Source organism: Mirounga leonina, unplaced genomic scaffold, assembly GCF_011800145.1.
Source record: "Mirounga leonina isolate KUSES-001 unplaced genomic scaffold, KU_Mleo_1.0 Mir_224, whole genome shotgun sequence".
NCBI lineage: Eukaryota > Metazoa > Chordata > Mammalia > Carnivora > Phocidae > Mirounga > Mirounga leonina.
The window spans coordinates 10100553-10117863 of record NW_023270615.1 but is presented as its reverse complement, the minus strand read 5'-3'; the positions used below and the strand labels follow the sequence as shown (position 1 = coordinate 10117863).

At 47.3% G+C, this 17311-nt stretch overlaps 1 protein-coding gene across 6 annotated transcripts in view; it reads left to right on the top strand.

Moving 5' to 3' along the window:
• PIP5K1B (phosphatidylinositol-4-phosphate 5-kinase type 1 beta) overlaps positions 1 to 17311 on the top strand; it is a 305430-nt gene that overhangs the window by 89596 nt on the left and 198523 nt on the right. Inside the window, exon 1 of one of the 6 annotated variants that reach the window (XM_035029093.1) lies at positions 2295 to 2559. The exons of the other annotated variants lie outside the window; for them this stretch is intronic. The gene's annotated coding sequence lies outside the window, so the exon portion shown is untranslated. Of the gene's footprint in view, positions 1 to 2294; positions 2560 to 17311 lie in introns of those variants that run through there. 6 annotated transcript variants of the gene reach the window in all.

Sequence of the window (17311 nt, the reverse complement as noted above, 5' to 3'; positions counted from 1 at the left end):
CCTTGTATTTGTGTGGTTTCTTGTCTCTTTGCCATGTGCATAAGCAAAGCCTCGGCCTTTTACTTCTGTCCCTAATACCTGTGCAGAGCACATTATAATTGCTGGAGTTTACTTTGAATGGAGGAGTAATGGATGGATAAATGTATGAACAATTGGCTCAGGATATTTTTAAGATAAAGGAATCCAGCCATGTGGCCAAGCTCTTTATAGTTTGCTAAGAGACTAGAAATTCACTTTTTGAGCAGTTTTGACTTGAGCATCTATTAGTGCTTCATACTGGGTAGTCTCTTAGGGTATATCAGTGGACAGAACAAAGACTCACGCCCTTGTAGAGCACATGTTCTGCTTACATTCTAACAGGCTACAGGGAAGGGTGACTGTAAACATAGTAAATAATGACCTAACACGTAGAGTGAGGAGCAGTAAGGAGGTCGAGGTGGCTGGAGCAGAACTGTTGAAGGGAAAGCTAGTCGGAGGAGCTGAGAGAAGTGAGCAGGAGGGATTGTTGCACATGTAGATGGCATAGGGTTTCGCGTGCCGTGGAAGGACTTTGGCTTTGATTATGAGAGATGGAGAGCCATTGCAGGACCTTGAGGATAAAAGTGGCACGATCATCATAAGTTTTAAAAGGAACACTCCCAGGGTGCCTGGGTGGCTCAGTCAGGTGAGCGTCTGCCCTCGGCTCAGGTCATGATCCCAGGGTCCTGGGATTGGGTCCCTCATGGGGCTCCTTGCTTAGCCGGGAGTCTGCTTCTCCCTCTCCCTCCGTTCCCCCTTCTGGTGCTTCCTTTTTCTCGCTCTCAAATAAATGAACAACATCGTAGCTAGCTAGCTAGCTAGATAAAACACTCTTGCAGTGTCGACAGTAGACTTTGAGGGGCAGGTGTAGAAGCAAGGGGTCCAGTCAGGAGGCTTTCCAGCAATCCAAGTAAGAGATGGTGGTGGCTTGGCTGCGGGTGGTAGCAGTGGAGGGGGGGAGAAGTGGTTAAATTCTATATTTTGAAGGTAGAGCCAACAGATTTAAGATGGCCATGAGAGAGAGAAAAGGATAATTCTAGGGTTTGGGGGCCCGAGCAACTGGCACAGTAGAGCTGCCATCACCTGAGATGTGGAAATCTAGGGGTGCAGTCAGATTTTTTTTTTTGGCCAAGTTTGTAGAGGTGGGGGCATCAGTAGCTCAGTTTTGGAGGTTAGGTAAATGATCCTTATTAGACATTCAAGTGGAGATGTCAGGTGAGCGGTTACATATGGGAGTCTGGAGTTCGGGAAAGGGGGCTGAGCTGAGTCTGGAGTTCGGGAAAGGGGGCTGGGCTGGAAATACACACTTGGGAGTCATCTACCAATGACTGTGGACAGTATGTAAAATCAAGAGAACACTCGAGATCACGGAGGGTCCCGGGAATATGTGCCAAGAACAGGAGAGAGTAAGAACCGAACCTTGGGGCACTCTGTCACGTTAAAAGGTCAGGAAGAGGACACCGAGAAGGAGCAACCAGGGAGGTCAGAACCAAGAGAGTGTGGTGTCCCAGACACGGTGTGGAAGGAGATGGAGTGATCGGGTCTGTCTGTTGTGGATCTGACAAGTAAGATGAGGACTGATCACTGAGCACTGATATAGTAACACGTACATGACAGGCCACCTTGGTGAGAGTCCTTGCTTTGGAGTGGTGGGCTGGAAACCTAGAGTAGCAGGAGCCGAATTGGAGTGAGCCACAGGGCTGAAGAAAGAGAGCGGGTTCTTTCAGATCCTTGAGGATAGAGAGGAACCAAGGTAGGGGTCATCCTCCCTCCCTTTCTTATTGGTAAATTGTTTTAAGCATTTCCCAAGAAATGTCTCTTTCCATATATATAATTATGGTCTGGGGAAAAAACAAGGCCAAATAAAATTTTCTTCCCTTTTTTTTTTTTTTTTGCATTATTGTGAGGGGAAAAGTCTATAAGTAAATGTTTTTACTCCAAACATGAATAAACGATAAAAGCTAAAGGCTTACTGATTCACTTCCTTCATGAATTCGTCTGATTCATTTTATTCCCTTGTCATCTATTTTTGATAGCTTTTTTTCCGCTTATAAATTGAAATTTAGCTCCACACCCGTGACACAATTACCTCTGTACGTTTGGCCTAGTTTCTTAACCCAGAGACATTTTCCTCTTCAGTGAATGCTGTGAATTTTTTTTATTTTTAAAGTAGTTCATTGTCCTGTTAGATTTTATTTAGGGACCGATTATTTTTTTCGTATTCCTTTTCAAAATTTTTGCCAAACACTTGGAGAAGAGAGCACCAGTAATGATAAGGAAGAAAGAATGCCTTCTTCACGTTGAGCTGCTCAGATTTCATTCTAATTACAAGATACTGTCAAGTTCATTCTTGCGGGTTGGGCAGCCTGTCCCAATCCTTTATAGAAGAGGACTCCAGGACCTCCAAGCCAGATTTGTACCCGGGAGAGAACGTCGCCTGCTCTGGGATCCACTCTCTCCTGATACTGCATTTTTGTCTTTCAAGACTCAGATCAAGCCCTGCTCATTCCATGGAGCCTCCTCTGCTTCTCCTGGCTCTAGGTAGTGTGGGTTTCCTCTGAATCACTGTGTTGCCTACTGCCTATAGCCCTTACTTTGTTGTTGGCAGCGTGTGTTCGGGGGCGGGGGGTGGGGGTGTTGTAACCCTGATGGTTAAAAAGCACAGCCTTGGGCGCCTGGGTGGCTCAGTTGGTTAAGCGACTGCCTTCGGCTCAGGTCATGATCCTGGAGTCCCAGGATCGAGTCCCGCATCGGGCTCCCTGCTCAGCGGGGAGTCTGCTTCTCCCTCTGACCCTCCCGACCTTCCCCCATCTCATGCTCTCTCTCTCAGTCTCTCTCTCAAATAAATAAATAAAATCTTTAAAAAAAAAAAAAAAAGCACAGCCTCTGCAGACTGTTAGAACTGCATTCCCGACCTAGCCTTTCCATTTCCCAGCTTTGTGATTTTAGACCAATTAGTTAATCGTTGCATGTCTTGGTCTTTTCACCTGTTAAATGGGAATAGCTCCTACCTCGAAAGTAGGTTAAGGATGAGAGGAGAGGGCACAAGGCATGTAAAATTATTTGCCAGGATCTGGTAACTTGAATCAATGCAAATCTGAAGGATATATGCCACCTATGAAATAATCACCTATCTTTATGGCACATTTCCTGGAAGAGAGGGACACTGGCTTATGTAGCCTTCCTAATACCAATTCTTAGCCATCGAAAAGTCAGTGTTTATCACTGATGATAGTTGGTGTTAGGGAAACGGGGGATGGGTGCTCATGGAAATTGATATGCGTGTCATAATGTATTTCATTGTTGCACATCAGTGAGTGCTTTAGGCTTTAGGAAACCTTCTAGACTCAAACTCTTAACAGTGCACAGTCTAAGGAAGTGGTGTTACAAATTTTATGGTATGTGAAGTCAGTAAGCTTTCCTTTTAGTTTTCCTGACGCTTGTGAAAATTGCTGAGTTTCTTCCTCCTCTTGACATTTCACAGCCCAGAATGCAGAAATCTGCTTTAACTTTCACAGTCTATCAAAATCTGTATAATTAGGAGAGGAGCTTAGATGACTTTAAGGAAACTTTTATTTTTTTATTTTATTTTTTAAAAGATTTCACTTATTTGACAGAGACACAGCGAGACAGGGAACACAAGCAGGGGGAGCGGGAGAGGGAGAAGCAGGGGGAGTGGGAGAGGGAGAAGCAGGCTTCCCGCGGAGCAGGGAGTCCGATGCGGGGCCCAATCCCAGGACCCTGGGATCATGACCTGAGCGGAAGGCAGACGCTTAACGACTGAGCCACCCAGGCGCCCCTTAAGGAAACTTTTATAAGCCATGTATTTTAATAATGTGAAAAAAGATGAAAGGAAATAGCCAAATAGACTAAAATACATACACACGCATGCGCACACACTTTCCAGTGATAAAGCAAAGATACGTTCATTTTAGAAACTTTAGAAAACTAGAACAAGCGAAAAAAGTATATCAAGGTACCGCAGTTTATATGCCCATGTATATTCTTCCAGGCTTTTTCTATGGTTGAATATGCATATGTAATTTCACCTCAAAATGGCATCATACTGTGTAGTCAGCTCCATAAACTGCTGTTTTTTATGTAATATACAGTGAGTGTTTTAAATATACTTCTGCATCGTTTTACCCTCTGTGGCTCTACCATGTTATAGTTAACCAACTATTTTTGGCTCTTTAGAATGTTTCCAGTTTTTCTCAATTACAGTGTTTTAATGTATGTCTGAACAACTTTTGTAATTTAAAGACCCCAGGGTGTTCTTGGACTTGCCAATATAAAATAGCTGACATGTTCATTTCCATGAAATTTTGTCCACTTTTAAAACACTTTTCCAAGTCAGTTTTGAGTGATGTATTTAATGGTCATGTTTGGAGCTCTTGTGTGTGACTGGGGGAAAAAAAATAAGTGCAGTTCTCTGAAAATAGTGTGTATTTCAGATTTTTTTTTTGCCTATGAATCTGCGACAGCCTTTTCCTCATTTGATCCAAACTAGAGAGTTAGGACGATGTTATCAGGAAAATGCTGCTCTGAGGTTTTTAATCTCGTAAACTAGAATGATCAGGAATTCACGGTTAGTAAGGTCACTAGTAGGTGGGTTGTTCTATCATTTCGGTGGAAGAAAGGCTGAAATGGGAGGGACGGAGGGTGGGTGATGAAGAAGGAAGCCAGAGTTAGATAGACTTCAGATCTATCCCACAGACTTCAGGTCACCTCTGGCAATTTTCTGAGTTATTCAAGACAGCAGATACTACCACGAGCTTCCCATCGAAATGTCTCTGAAATCTTGACATTAAAACTAGCAGAGTTCAGTTTCATGCACCTGGAGATGACAGAAATCCTTTAATGACGTCATGTTTGTCAGCATTAGGGTTATAAAATATGGTCACCAAACTTACAAGTCTTCAGAAAGGAATAATAGAGATGGCTTAAGCATTCATTTTGCAATAAATGTCTGATGAATACCTACAGTATAGCTGGCACTATCCCGGGGGCTGGTGTTACAAAGAGATGAGTCCTTAAGCTGCTCTTTGCAGGGTCCACAAATGAACAACTAAAAACCCAACAGTGCTTTGTAGTGCTTTGTTACAATATATAATAGACGTATCTCCAAGATGGTACAGGAATCCAGAAGGGAATAACAAAGGTGTTTCTAAAGGAAGTAACTCTTCAGCAAGTTGAGAAGTGAACAGGCGTGAAACAGGAGACGAGGGAAACGTGAAAAGTGTCATGCAACTGCAATAGCCGTGTATATTCTAGAAATTTCCAACAATCAAGAATTGTAATCCTCGAAGCGCTTGGGTGGCTCAGTTGGTTAAGCGACTGCCTTCGGCTCAGGTCATGATCCTGGAGTCCCGGGATCGAGTCCCGCATCGGGCTCCCTGCTCAGTGGGGAGTCTGCTTCTCCCTCTGACCCTCCCCCCTCTCATGTACTCCCTCTCTCTCATTCTCTCTCTCAAATAAAAATAAATAAAATCTTTAAAAAAAAAAATTGTAATCCTCATTTAAGACAATTAATTCTTGAGTTAAGTTTTTAAATTTCCTTTACTAATTTAGTGTTTTCTTATTTCTCTGTATCTGGCTTTGAAAAAAACCTGATTGTTAATTTGTTTATTCCTATTTGCAAAATTATTAAATCATTTGATCCTAGAAAAGTAAATGAAATAGACATGGCTTTCGTGTTCTTGTAACTACTTCCCATCTCAGTGACATACTTTTTTTCCTGCCTTGGATTTAATAGCTTAGAATTATGGCTGCAGATTCACAGAGAGAAAGACTAGACAAAGAATATGTAGTTTAAATTATTTGCTAAGTTTTTTGTGCTCTTCGTAATACTCTAAAATACCATCGAGATCACTGTGCACATCTGTTGGTCTCAGCATCGGAAAAGCCTTTTGGCTGTACATTCTCAGATTTGAAACAAAGTAGATTTACAGTGGAAATGAACCAGAGGTTTAGACTAAATAGATACGTTCTAAGAGAGCCATTATGATCTTATTTAAATATTTTCCACATTAAAGCAGGCATGTAGTACTGCTATGTTACTGCCATAATTTTTTTAATAAATGAATTTGCATCCATGATAAATTTTGTTTAATTCTCCATGGATTTCCACCTACTAGCCAATGTGAATACTTAAAATAATCTTTTGGAGTCCAGATTTGAATTAGACTTCCTCCAAGTATAATGATTCCTTTATTAATTTTGAGCTTGTTTTATCAGCAAGGATTTTTTTTTTTTAAGTTAAAGGAGCCTAATTAACAAAATTCTGCAGAGTGATAAGTGTGGTGAATTTCTTATATGGTTGTCACATTGTTCACTGGGTAAACATTTCTTGAACACCTACTATGGGCCAGACTTTGAGCTTTCTTTAACAATTTATCTCTAGTTTCTAATAGAAAGAATCCCCTGGCTTCCCGGAGTTTATATTATTGGGAGAAGAAATAGACACCCCACCCCCCAGAAAGAGAGAGAGACATACAGATAATGAAATCATTGCCCAATACAATTAAGGTTGGGAAGGAAATACACCAGGGGCTGAGAATTTGACTGGTAGAGAAGCACCTACTTGGGATGGGGGAAGGGGAAGGACGGCATGAGGTGAGGTTGCAAAACAAGGTAGGCAGCAGCTCTTACAAGGTCTTATAGGCCAAGGTGAGGAGTTTAAACTTCACTCCAAATGCCATGAGGAAAGCATTAAAGGATTTTATACAAGGGACTGATCTGAGTGGATTTTCTTGTATGATCATTCTTGCCTGGCAGGAAGACCAGGAGGAGGCTGCTGTATGAGTCTAGGCAAAAGGTGCTAGTACCAGGATAGCAGTGAGGATGGAGAGGAGAGATGGTTCTGAGAAATCAGCAGGACTTGGAGGAGGGCAGGGGAGGGAAGGAGGAGCAAGAGAGAAATCACAAGGTGACTCCTGGTTTACTGACTTGAGTAAAAAAAGGGCTATTGAATGAGATGGGGAGGTCAGAAAGGGGCCAGAGTAGAGTGTTTGAGTTCTGTTCAGAGCAAGTTATGTTTAACATGCTTTTGAGAAACCCGAAGGGAGCTGTCAGCTGGATGTGTCCGTCCAAAGCTAAGGAAAGGTTTGGGCTCCAGCTAAAATTATATTTGAGAGGACCACACTGCCCATCAGTAGGTTGGCTTTAATATATTTTAAAGAAGCATTTGGAGTATAATTGATAATACTGAAACTATCTGTAGCATACATCCTGTGTTCATTGATGACTCCGTTTAGGGCACATGCCAATTATGAAAATGAATGAAGTCTTCCTTGGCAACTCTTCTATTATTCCAAATGCCTCAGCATGACACACAAGGCCTTCTCTGCAGAACCTTCCAGATTCATGCCTGTATCCCTAGATGCGCACCATGACACGTAACTGGTCATTTCCGGGAGGCGCCATGTTGTCCCACCTCCATGCCTTTGCAGATGCTGAAACACATTCCGACTTTTTCCTACCTTGCCATCTGCGCGTCCTCATGTACGAAACAGCCCTACGTTGCAGGTACCCCTTCCTCAGAGGAGCCTTTCCAGAGTCCAGGCTCCATGCCCCTTCCGTGCGCTGCGCTGAGCAACCTGTATTCGCCCTGTGTGAGCACCCAGTACACTGTTTGGTGACTGCCGGTGGGACCTGGGTCTCTTTGGTAGTATTGCTCTCGAACCCAGGCAGGGGCAGCCTTCCCTGGGACACCTAACCTAGGTCTTGTACTTGAAAGGGCTTCTCTCTGGCCCTTCTCTGGCTGCGCCCCTTCTCCATGGGGCAGCAAGTCGGAGAAGCCCAGAGGGTGTGCCCAGCTGAAGTTCATGTGCTCCTTTCTGTGCCATGCTCCATGGAACCTAGGACCCCACAACATTCCAGAATTCTCTGCACTCATGATGCCGAGTCTGCTGTGAGGGCGTCTTTCCCAGGTCCCTGCTCCTGTGGGGGAGCCATGCCCCAGTGACTACACCCTGGGGTGTGAAGGATGGGAAGCAACATCCGCAGGGTTGTCCACCCATGAGCCCTCAGGCCCTGAGAGATGTGGGACAGGACTGCCGTGGAGAAGAGAAGGTGGCAGGCAGGGGTCAGGGGTGAGCCCTTTCTGGCCCAGAACTCCGAGGAGCCTGAGAATTCTAAATCCAAAGCCCCACCTTTCCACATCAGGTTCTTTGGAGGAACTGAAAACAGTGATGCTGGTTGGGGTGGAGGTACCCGTGGGCAGCAGTGCCCATTGAGGCCGGTGAGTGAGGAGGACCCTCCCGGCGTACCAGATGCGGGCCCAGACCCTGCGCATGTCAGGTGGGCCTCTCCTTAGACTGCCAGTGTTTGACATTGAGCCCTGCCCCTCCCCCAGCCCCTGGCACACAGGTCCTGCACGTGCCCATCTGTGTGTTTCTGGGGAATAATCTAGTCCTCCGTGGCTTCTCTGGCCTCATGAGGAATCAGGGCAGCCTGGAACCCGCTGGGCCCCACTGCTCCTGCTTACTGGTCGTACTGGCCTTCAAGTCACCTCCTGCTCATCTGTCTGTGGATGCAGCCCGTAGCAAGAGTGGGGTTCTACACAGGTGCCCACTCAAGAGCAAACAGAAGCTCTTTTGCAGCCCATACTGGCGGCCAAGCCCGGGACCTGCTGGTAAAGAGGGTCCTTTTTCTTTGCAGGGCTGAGTCTGCCCAGAGGAGATGGTCTTCTCATTTTCGACAGAGAGGTGGACTTTTGCTAAGTCAGAGGGGGTGCCTTTTTGTCACTCCCACAAAGGTGTCCTAAGCTTCCCAGGGTCATGGCAGGGTAGAAAATGTGGCTACCTTGGGCCTAAGCTCTTCATTACCATTAAGTTCTTGGGATCCTGAAGCTATAAGCATTCCAAGCGCCAGGATGTTTGAGCGATTGTCTCTGTATCTGCGTCTCCTTTCCCCTCCCCTCCCCGCCAAGTCCCAAACAGGAAACTGTTGATCCAAGTCACAGGTGTCCGTGCCCATCCCCCGTGCTCGCAGGTCTGTCTCGTTCACCACCTGCCGCTCCCACAGAGATAGATGGGTCCTTAGGTAGGCTCAGTCATCCCTTTTTCCCAGATCCCTCTGCCTGCCTTCCCATAAGGCGGATTAGGAATTGTGTTTGGGGATGGGAGGGCGGGGGGGTGGGGGGTGGGCAGGGTGCTTTCCTTGAGCCAAGACACAGAAGTGTGTGTTTTGATGACCCCCTCTCCCCGCAAGTAGAGCTCTCTGAAGGGCAGAAGGGAGCCTGGGATTCCAGAGATACTTAGCCATATTAACACTGGGGAAAGGGCACATATTTTTCCTCTTGGATTGGTACTAATCCCAACATTGCTCCATCCTTCCTGGATTTCTTTTAGTTGGGCTGAACTTTGGGTTTAGCCTGTTCTTTGATACTGAGAAAAGAGGGTATGTGTCGTTTTGAGACATCAGCAGAGTAGTGAGCTTTGAGGCACTCTGCCAGGTGTGTGAGATTTGAAATATCCTAAAACTGAATATTTGGAATCCCCCCCAACTTTAAAAATGATAGGAATTGAAATAGTTTAATAATAAGATTAAGAGTCACTCCTGGGAACTGAATGCACCACCTGACAAGAAGTCTTTGCCAGAGTGGACAGATAAGCAAAAATCTTGAATTACATCTTCCCTTAAAGGTAAGGTGGCTTTGCAGACCACAGTCCCATAGACACAACCAGGAGAAGTTTGTAGATGAAGAGCAGCTTGCTCCAAGAGAAGCCACATGTCAGCTTGAAGTCTCTCCTGTTCAGAGCAGTTGCGACACAGGGGAGGTCTTCATATTTTGTCTTGTGACTAATGCTGTATTGAATTCATCACCATGAAACAGGAGTTACAGCCCATTCCAGCCTCTTGTGCGTTTCTAGAAGCAGCAAGGAGGTGGAGAGCAAAGTCAGCATGGGGGCATCACAAAAAACAGATTAGAAGAAGATCCTCCAAAAGATGAACTGTGGGCCCCTCTGGATGGGGAGACTGTCGGCCACTTTTACTTTCTTTGTGATTTTGTGTGAAATGGACCTCAAACAGCAACAGAAGGGAGGAAGGAAAGAAGAAAGAAGGAAAGATACCTCCTGGAGGTATTTGGGATACCAAATTGATCTCTGTCCTTGTTTTTCATCTCATTTCATCACTCGGAAAAAAACTCAACATTGATTTGTCATCCAGTGCCCAAAAGGAGAGGAAGAAAACATCTATGAAGCATTGACTTAATGTGTAAGGACCGATAATAAAACATCCTGTCTGCCCTGCAGCTGCTTATCTAAGAAGCGTAGTGGACGGACTCATATAGACACATTCATCCAACTTTCAGCTTCAAAGTCTGTCCACAAGCCGCACACTGTGCTGGGTTTTGTGATTTACATGTAAATACGTGGAGGGGATTGCCCCAGAGCACTGAGGGTGTAGTGGAAAGAAAAGAAAATTAAGCTCATGATGGCAGTTGGGTCAGTAAGTGTCCCAACTGGGGCAGGCCCAGGGCAGCCCAGGAGCGCAGGGGAGAAGCAGTGAGCCCCAACTTGGGAGGGCCAGGGGTGGACTCGTGGAAGGAAGTGGTACCCGAGCTGCATCTTGAGGACGAGGAGCGCCTGGCCAGGGAGAGGGGCAGGGGCGTGTCAGGTGCCACAGTGAATGCAAAGGCAGGTGGCCGGTCAGCGGAAGTCATCCCATGTGGCCACAGCTATGGTGGGGGCGCCGTGTGGAGAGAGGTGTTAGAGACCCAGTCGGGAGAGGTCCTGTGCTGTGCTGAAGACTTTGAGTTCTGCCCTGAAGCAGCGGGGAAAACCACTTTTTAAAGCAGCATTTTAAAGGGGCATGGCATAGGCAGATTTGCATCATAGAAAGATCCCTCTAGCCAGATTGTTCCCCAGCAAGGCTGACTAATGAGGCCGAGGCAGTGACCTGTGCAAGAAACAATGATGTCTCAAGATGGTAGCAGGGAAAATGCCAAGAAAGGATCAGAACCAAAGATGACCATTGAGGAGATTGGAGAGAACGTGATTGATGGACTAGAGTGGGGGCTGTTAAGGAGGAGTGGGGATGGCCCCTTGATTTGGGGCTTGGACCGCCAGGTGGAAAATGGTAGTGTTCTCTGGGGGGGGTGGAATACGAGACATGGACGTTGGAGCTTATAGGATTTACAGAGCCCATGAGACGTTGTAGGGACCCTGAAAGCTACCGAAAACAGACAGAGCTAGAGCTCAAGAAGGGGATCGGGGACCCAGCATTATTTGGAAGTCATCACAGGTAGGTTGCATTTGAAGCACCGGGAATGGAAGAAATTATTCAGAAGGAGTGAGAAGAAGAAATACAGAATACCACGCGGAACATTAATCATTAAGAGCGAGCCTGCCAAAGAGACAGAAATGCATTTGGACAGGTAGGGGAAACCAGGAAAAACGGAATCTGTGCTCACGCTCTCTCTCAGGTCTGCTATCATGGACAGAAGGGCAAAGAGCAAATGACAGGTGGCAGAAAGGCCCACGCGGACTGTGTTTGCCTCCTCAACAGACGTCCCAGGACATCACCGTCCACCGACCTCTTATTTCCAGAACATCTGGGAATATAAGTTTCTCCTGTTTCTGGAACTGGGCACATGGCCTCCCCAAACAGATTCCAGGTTGTATGAGTCAAGAACATCAGGAAAGAGATTTAGGAAAAGCAGATGGCCGTGTTGGCCATGCCAGGGAGCCAAGGGAAGAGGGGCCCTCAGCGAAGGAAGACTGGTTGTTTGTCACTTAGACATTTCAGAACCTGCTGTGTATAGAACCCTCTCAAGTCAGCACTTCGGAGAAGTCCAGGAAGATCGGGAAAGAAACCACAGGGGCGAAACCCCAGTGTGGTGTGGCTGTAGGCGGTGGGGCGGATTGCTGTGCCTCTAGAAGTGAGGGCAGGGAGCGTGCAGGCGTCTCTGGAGAATTTGACCTTCAGCGTAAGGGGAGTGAGACAAGGCTGCAGCCAGAGGGAGTGGCAGGGGCAGGACATGGAGGGTCTCAGGGGAGAACGGACAGGCTCCTGTTCCCAAGGTAAAGAGCTAGACGAGAGAGAAAGAGGGGGAAGATCCAGGTAAAAGGCTAACTGGGGATGACGGAGAGGGGGGCCTCTAGGCAGGGGTGTGCTAGAAGGAACACAGAACACCCCTTAGCTGTGCACGGGACAGAAGGCTGGGAGTCGGTGCTCCGGAGTCATGGGTGGGGAAGGCAGCCAGGGAAGGGTCCATCCATCCCTCTGGGAAGCAGGAGGCGAGCTGCAGAGATGGCAGGGAAGGAGATCAATGAAGTCTTAAAATAGGTGGCATTCACAGAGTGCTTAAGAGCCCTGCGTGCTCCCATCCTGGTTCTGCCGCTTGCTTACTGTGTGAGCTTGCGCCAGTTATGTAACCTCTCTGTGCCTCGGTTTTCTCGTCTGTAAAAAAAAAATGGGGTGAGCACAGAATCCTGTTTCCGGGAGGTGTTGGGAGAATTGCATGAGTCCATTCGTGCAGGACTTACCAGTGTGCCTGGCACAGGAAGCGCTCCATACGGATTAGCTACAATAATAACTGTTAATAGGAGTGAGGGCAGACGCAGTCTGGGGCCACGGAAACACCAGAATGTGAGTGGTGGGCGGAGGGTGAGGAGTGAGGAGGGCACAGCCGAGGAGGCGCTGCGTTCTTCTAGAATGGAAGGAATCAGGAAGTCCTCAGGGACGGGAGACCCTTGACTGATAACGCGGGTTCATGGAGAGGCCCTTTCAGGGCGAGCAAACACTGTGGGTTCAGGCAGGGGTGCGCTCTCTTGAGACTTGAGAGGGCCATGTGAGGTGCGTGCGTGCGTGCATGTCGGCTCTCTCCGCTGCCAGGGAGGGAGGCAGGCAGGCGGAACAGCTGCCTGAGCCGCGTGGGAGCCCAGACTCTGCAGGACCCTCAGTGGCCTGGGTCACCTCCGTGGCCACCGGGAGTTCGGAAGGAGCACAGTGACAGGATCTCCTCTGTCTCGCAGTGCCTGTCCTGGTGAGGGTAGCTGATGATGATGACAGTGACACTAGGTTTTTGGAGCGTGTACTCTGTGCCAGGGTCCCCGAAAGGGCTTTTCGGATGGGTCACTCCTCACACCTGCCCTGGGAGAAAGGCCCTGTTGTTTGCCTCATTGCTCAGAAGAGGGAACTAAGTGAGGCACGCGGATTAAGGGACTCAGGGAGACCGCACAGCTGTCGAAGCTGGACAGTGTGACTCAGAGCCTGTTCCCGTGACCACCAGGCTGTCACCATCTGTCCCAACAGTGTGTGGCTCAGAGGAGAGTGTGACAGGTGGAGGATGGGCCGATGGGCTCAGCCAAGCCTGTGGCCGACTCCTGAGAGTACATTTTTTGGTCTTCTTCAGATTAGAACCCCTGCAAAGAGCTCAAGTGAGTGGTGGACGTGTTAGGTAGATCCCGGGGCCTTCGAGAACCCAGCTGCTAGCTGGGGAATATGGCAGGATTCCCAGGGCTGGACAGCCATCAGGCAGTTGACCTCTCTCTGTCGGTCTCCCTGGAAACGCAGGGCCTTGTCTGTGTGTCTGTCTGCAGTCTGGTGAAACTGCCCGTTTTGATATCCACTCATCCGTGGCTTTGGCCGGCACTGGCCGGACCTGACTTGACAAGGCCAAGGCCAACACCGCTTGACCCACTCGGTCTCCACGTTGTAGAAAGTTCTCCATGTGGAGAATCTGTGGTTTATCCGGAGCCGGGTTCCCTGGTCAGTTCATTGTGCAGCTGGGATGGGGGTGGCGAGAGAAGCACTAGGACAGAGCAGAGGGGTAGCTGTCTTAGAAGTGTCGTCATCTTCCTTGGGTAGTGAAGCTTGAAACCTCAGTTGTGTTGGATGCCTCCCTCCGCCACCATGCTCCCCCAGACCCAGTCGATGGCCGGGTTCTGGCGATATTTTCTTCGTCGACACCATGCAGGAGTCTCTGGCTCCACCTGAATCTTCTAGATTCCCATCCCCAGGACCCCAGCAGCAGCGGCTGGCCGGATGCATGCCTTCAGTCTGGGCCTCCCTTCCCATTTCATCTTGTCTCCTCTTAATAACACTTTAAAAAAATCTTCATGGCCTCCTACTCAAAAGCCTTCAGCAGATGCTCCCTAATTTGTGATAGCCGTGGCCGGCTCCCAGGGCTGTGCAGCCCGGGACTGATGGCTGTCTGCACCTTGATTCCCCTCTGTTCAGTCAGCGTGGTCTTCCTCCGTCACCAGCAGTCCCCTTCCACACTCCTGCCTCGACCTCTTTCCTGGACCTCTGTCCCCTCCCTGGCCTCTGAACAACACCTTTTACCCTCGCTTCTCCTGTTAAGCTGTTGGTCCTTGGAAAGCAGCTCTCAGCCCAGTTTGTCTTCGATACAACCAGGCACACAGCAAACACTTGGGAAATTTAATATCCAGTGATTAATAGCTGATTTGTGATCACTTGGCCTTGGGGTTTTTTTTTTTTTCTTCCCCTTTTTAATTCTTGATTGCATTTTTTAGAACATTCCAGATGAGCCCTCTGACTGTGATAATTGAATACTTGTTAGAAGCAAAGCCAAGTAAAAGGAATTAACTCCTAATCCTGTTAAAGACTTTCTCATTATTCCGTGTGCTTGTGTTTTGGCTTCCCTTTTAAGCGCCTTGACAACAGGGACCGTCGTATTCATTATGTGCCCCCCAAATTGCCTTATATACAGGAGTTCTGGAATAAATGTCAGAGTAAATGAATACCGTTCTGGGTGAGGAGCGTGTCAGATGTGGTCATGTCATTACTCATGTTTTCCCTGTCTCTATACATTTATATTTGTGCCTCATTGGAAACTTCCCGTATTACTTACTGCTGCTTAAGTTCATTAAGCCTGGAACTATAGAATATTTCTGGACAGAATTTTTCTTCTGCTGGGCGTCTTCCTGACCTTAGCAGCATCCTTCATGTGCTCAGCCACAGTCCTGCCTACAGCCTTTTAGGTTCTTTCAGACTCCCCACAGACACAGCACCCACCCCTTCCCCGCCCCCCTTCCCCAAGCACCTGGTGCAGAGGAAGTTCTTTGGGGTAAGCCACCAGCTGTCCTTTGCACTTGGGGCATACAGGAGATCTGTTACTTTGGCTTTCTCAATAGAAGACGAAATGGATCCAGAAATGCTTTGCAGACTGCTGCGGGAGCAAAAACAAATAGGTTTTGGTTCTTTCTTTCTGAAGCCAAACATTTTCTGCCGGTCATAACTGGCTTTACATTTGCATACGGTTTGCACAGTTGTTATTATTGTAACAATTGAATAATTCCTGGCATGTGGTCTTAGGGGGAAAAGATGTGAATAGTTTAGAAATAAAATGTGGAGAGAAAGCATGATCTGGTAAATTAAAAAAATGAGAACATTTACAATGTGGTAAAAATACAGTATCGTGGAAGTCTGCCTTGTACCAAATGTCTAGCAAAAAGTGGGGAAGAAGAAATTTAAGCATTATATCAAGGCAGAAAGTCCAGCTGTGTGAGACCTTTAGGGATTATCCCAGATGTCTCTGGGACAAGCCAATAAAGCAACAGTGTTGGTAAATCTTCCTCCGTCCTTTTCCCACGTGCCAAACGGAAGCCCAGGTGTCATGACCCCTGACCCTCCAACACTCCCACCAACCACATCCACACATCCTACGTCCTTGTGTCCTGAAATGGAAGAAATTGAACCTGGGGCAAGAGGAGAGTGTGCAGTGATGGAGTTTTCGTGAAATTCTGTGAATGGCACCAGTCTGGGCACCACACGTCCCTCAGGGTTGTTTTCATGTCTGCTTCCTTCTGTCTGCTGGTTACAGGGAAGACTTGGTTTGAAAAGGCCTATGAGTCCTTTTAGCACCACCTCTGTTGGAAACACAGATTACGAGTAGTTCATTTTATGCTGAGCCTTTCGTCCTTGCCATTGATGGCTATTCTGTTTCTTCACTTTGTGAGATGCATTCTGAGAGTGGATGAATGTGTTTCATGAGAGAATAGAAGAGCCCCGCCATTTGTTTTGACCGGCCTCCAGTTTGATTCATAGTGAGCAGGTGCTGTCATCGGGAATAGGTTTTGGCAATATTTTTACCTCTCCAGCAGAGCTATTGACAAGGCTGACATTTTTTCTAAGAATAGCTTTTGAGGTTTTTGTGAATATATATAAATTTACACAAGTGTGTTTTTATTCAGGCGAAGGATTGAACAGACTTATGAGCATTAGGTAGAATGAGCAATCTGGAAATCTGTTGGTAAACCTTTAAGGAACATCCTTACCTTTGGGCTGCTTCTGGGTAAATTCCTTAAAAAACAAAACAAAACAAAAACAAAAATGCAATTTCAACATCTCATGCACACCCACGAAAATATGTTAAATATGCTCCTTCATGCTGCTGGGTCTTTCTCTAAGCAAGCCGCCGTGGAGCCTGGCATCTTCCTCACCCTCTGCTTCTCAACCATGTATCCCCCCGAAAGCTGCTCTGAGTCCATTTTCAGTATTCCGCAGAAATGGAGTTTTCTGGGCTCCCTAAAGGCTGACTCGGGCCTTTAGGCCTCCTCCAAAAACCCGGAGGAGAACACATACTACGTTGCACTGTAGCTGTCCCCATGTCTCTCTCTCCTACTGATGTGACTTCTTTGAAGATGCGGCTGTCTTCACGGCTCCGAGGCTAAGTTCACTGCCTGATGTGTAAAGCTCAGTGAATGAATGAATTGAATGGATGACATGAAAGAATGAAAAAAAGATCGCATGAATTAATTTGCAGGCAGAGAACAAATGTGAACTCAGAAGAGCATAATTTAAACACAAGGGATGAACGTCAGCATGCAGGCATGACCAAGGCCCCAAATATATATATATATATATTTTTTTTTTTTTTTTTAAAGATTTTATTTATTTGACAGAGGCACAGTGAGAGAGAGGGAACACAAGCAGGGGGAGTGGGAGAGGGAGAAGCAGGCTTCCCGCCGAGCAGGGAGCCCGACACGGGGCTCGATCCCAGGACCCTGGGATCATGACCTGAGCCGAAGGCAGACGCTTAACGACTGAGCCACCCAGGCACCCGGCCCCCAATTTTTTTTTTTTTAAGATTTTATTTATTTATTTGAGAGAGAGAGAATGAGAGACAGAGAGAGAGCACGAGAGGGAGGAGGGTCAGAGGGAGAAGCAGACTCCCTGCCGAGCAGGGAGCCCGATGCGGGACTCGATCCCGGGACTCCAGGATCATGACCTGAGCCGAAGGCAGTCACTTAACCAACTGAGCCACCCAGGCGCCCCCCCCCAAATATTTTTTAATTGCTTTCCCTCTAGGGAAATGTTC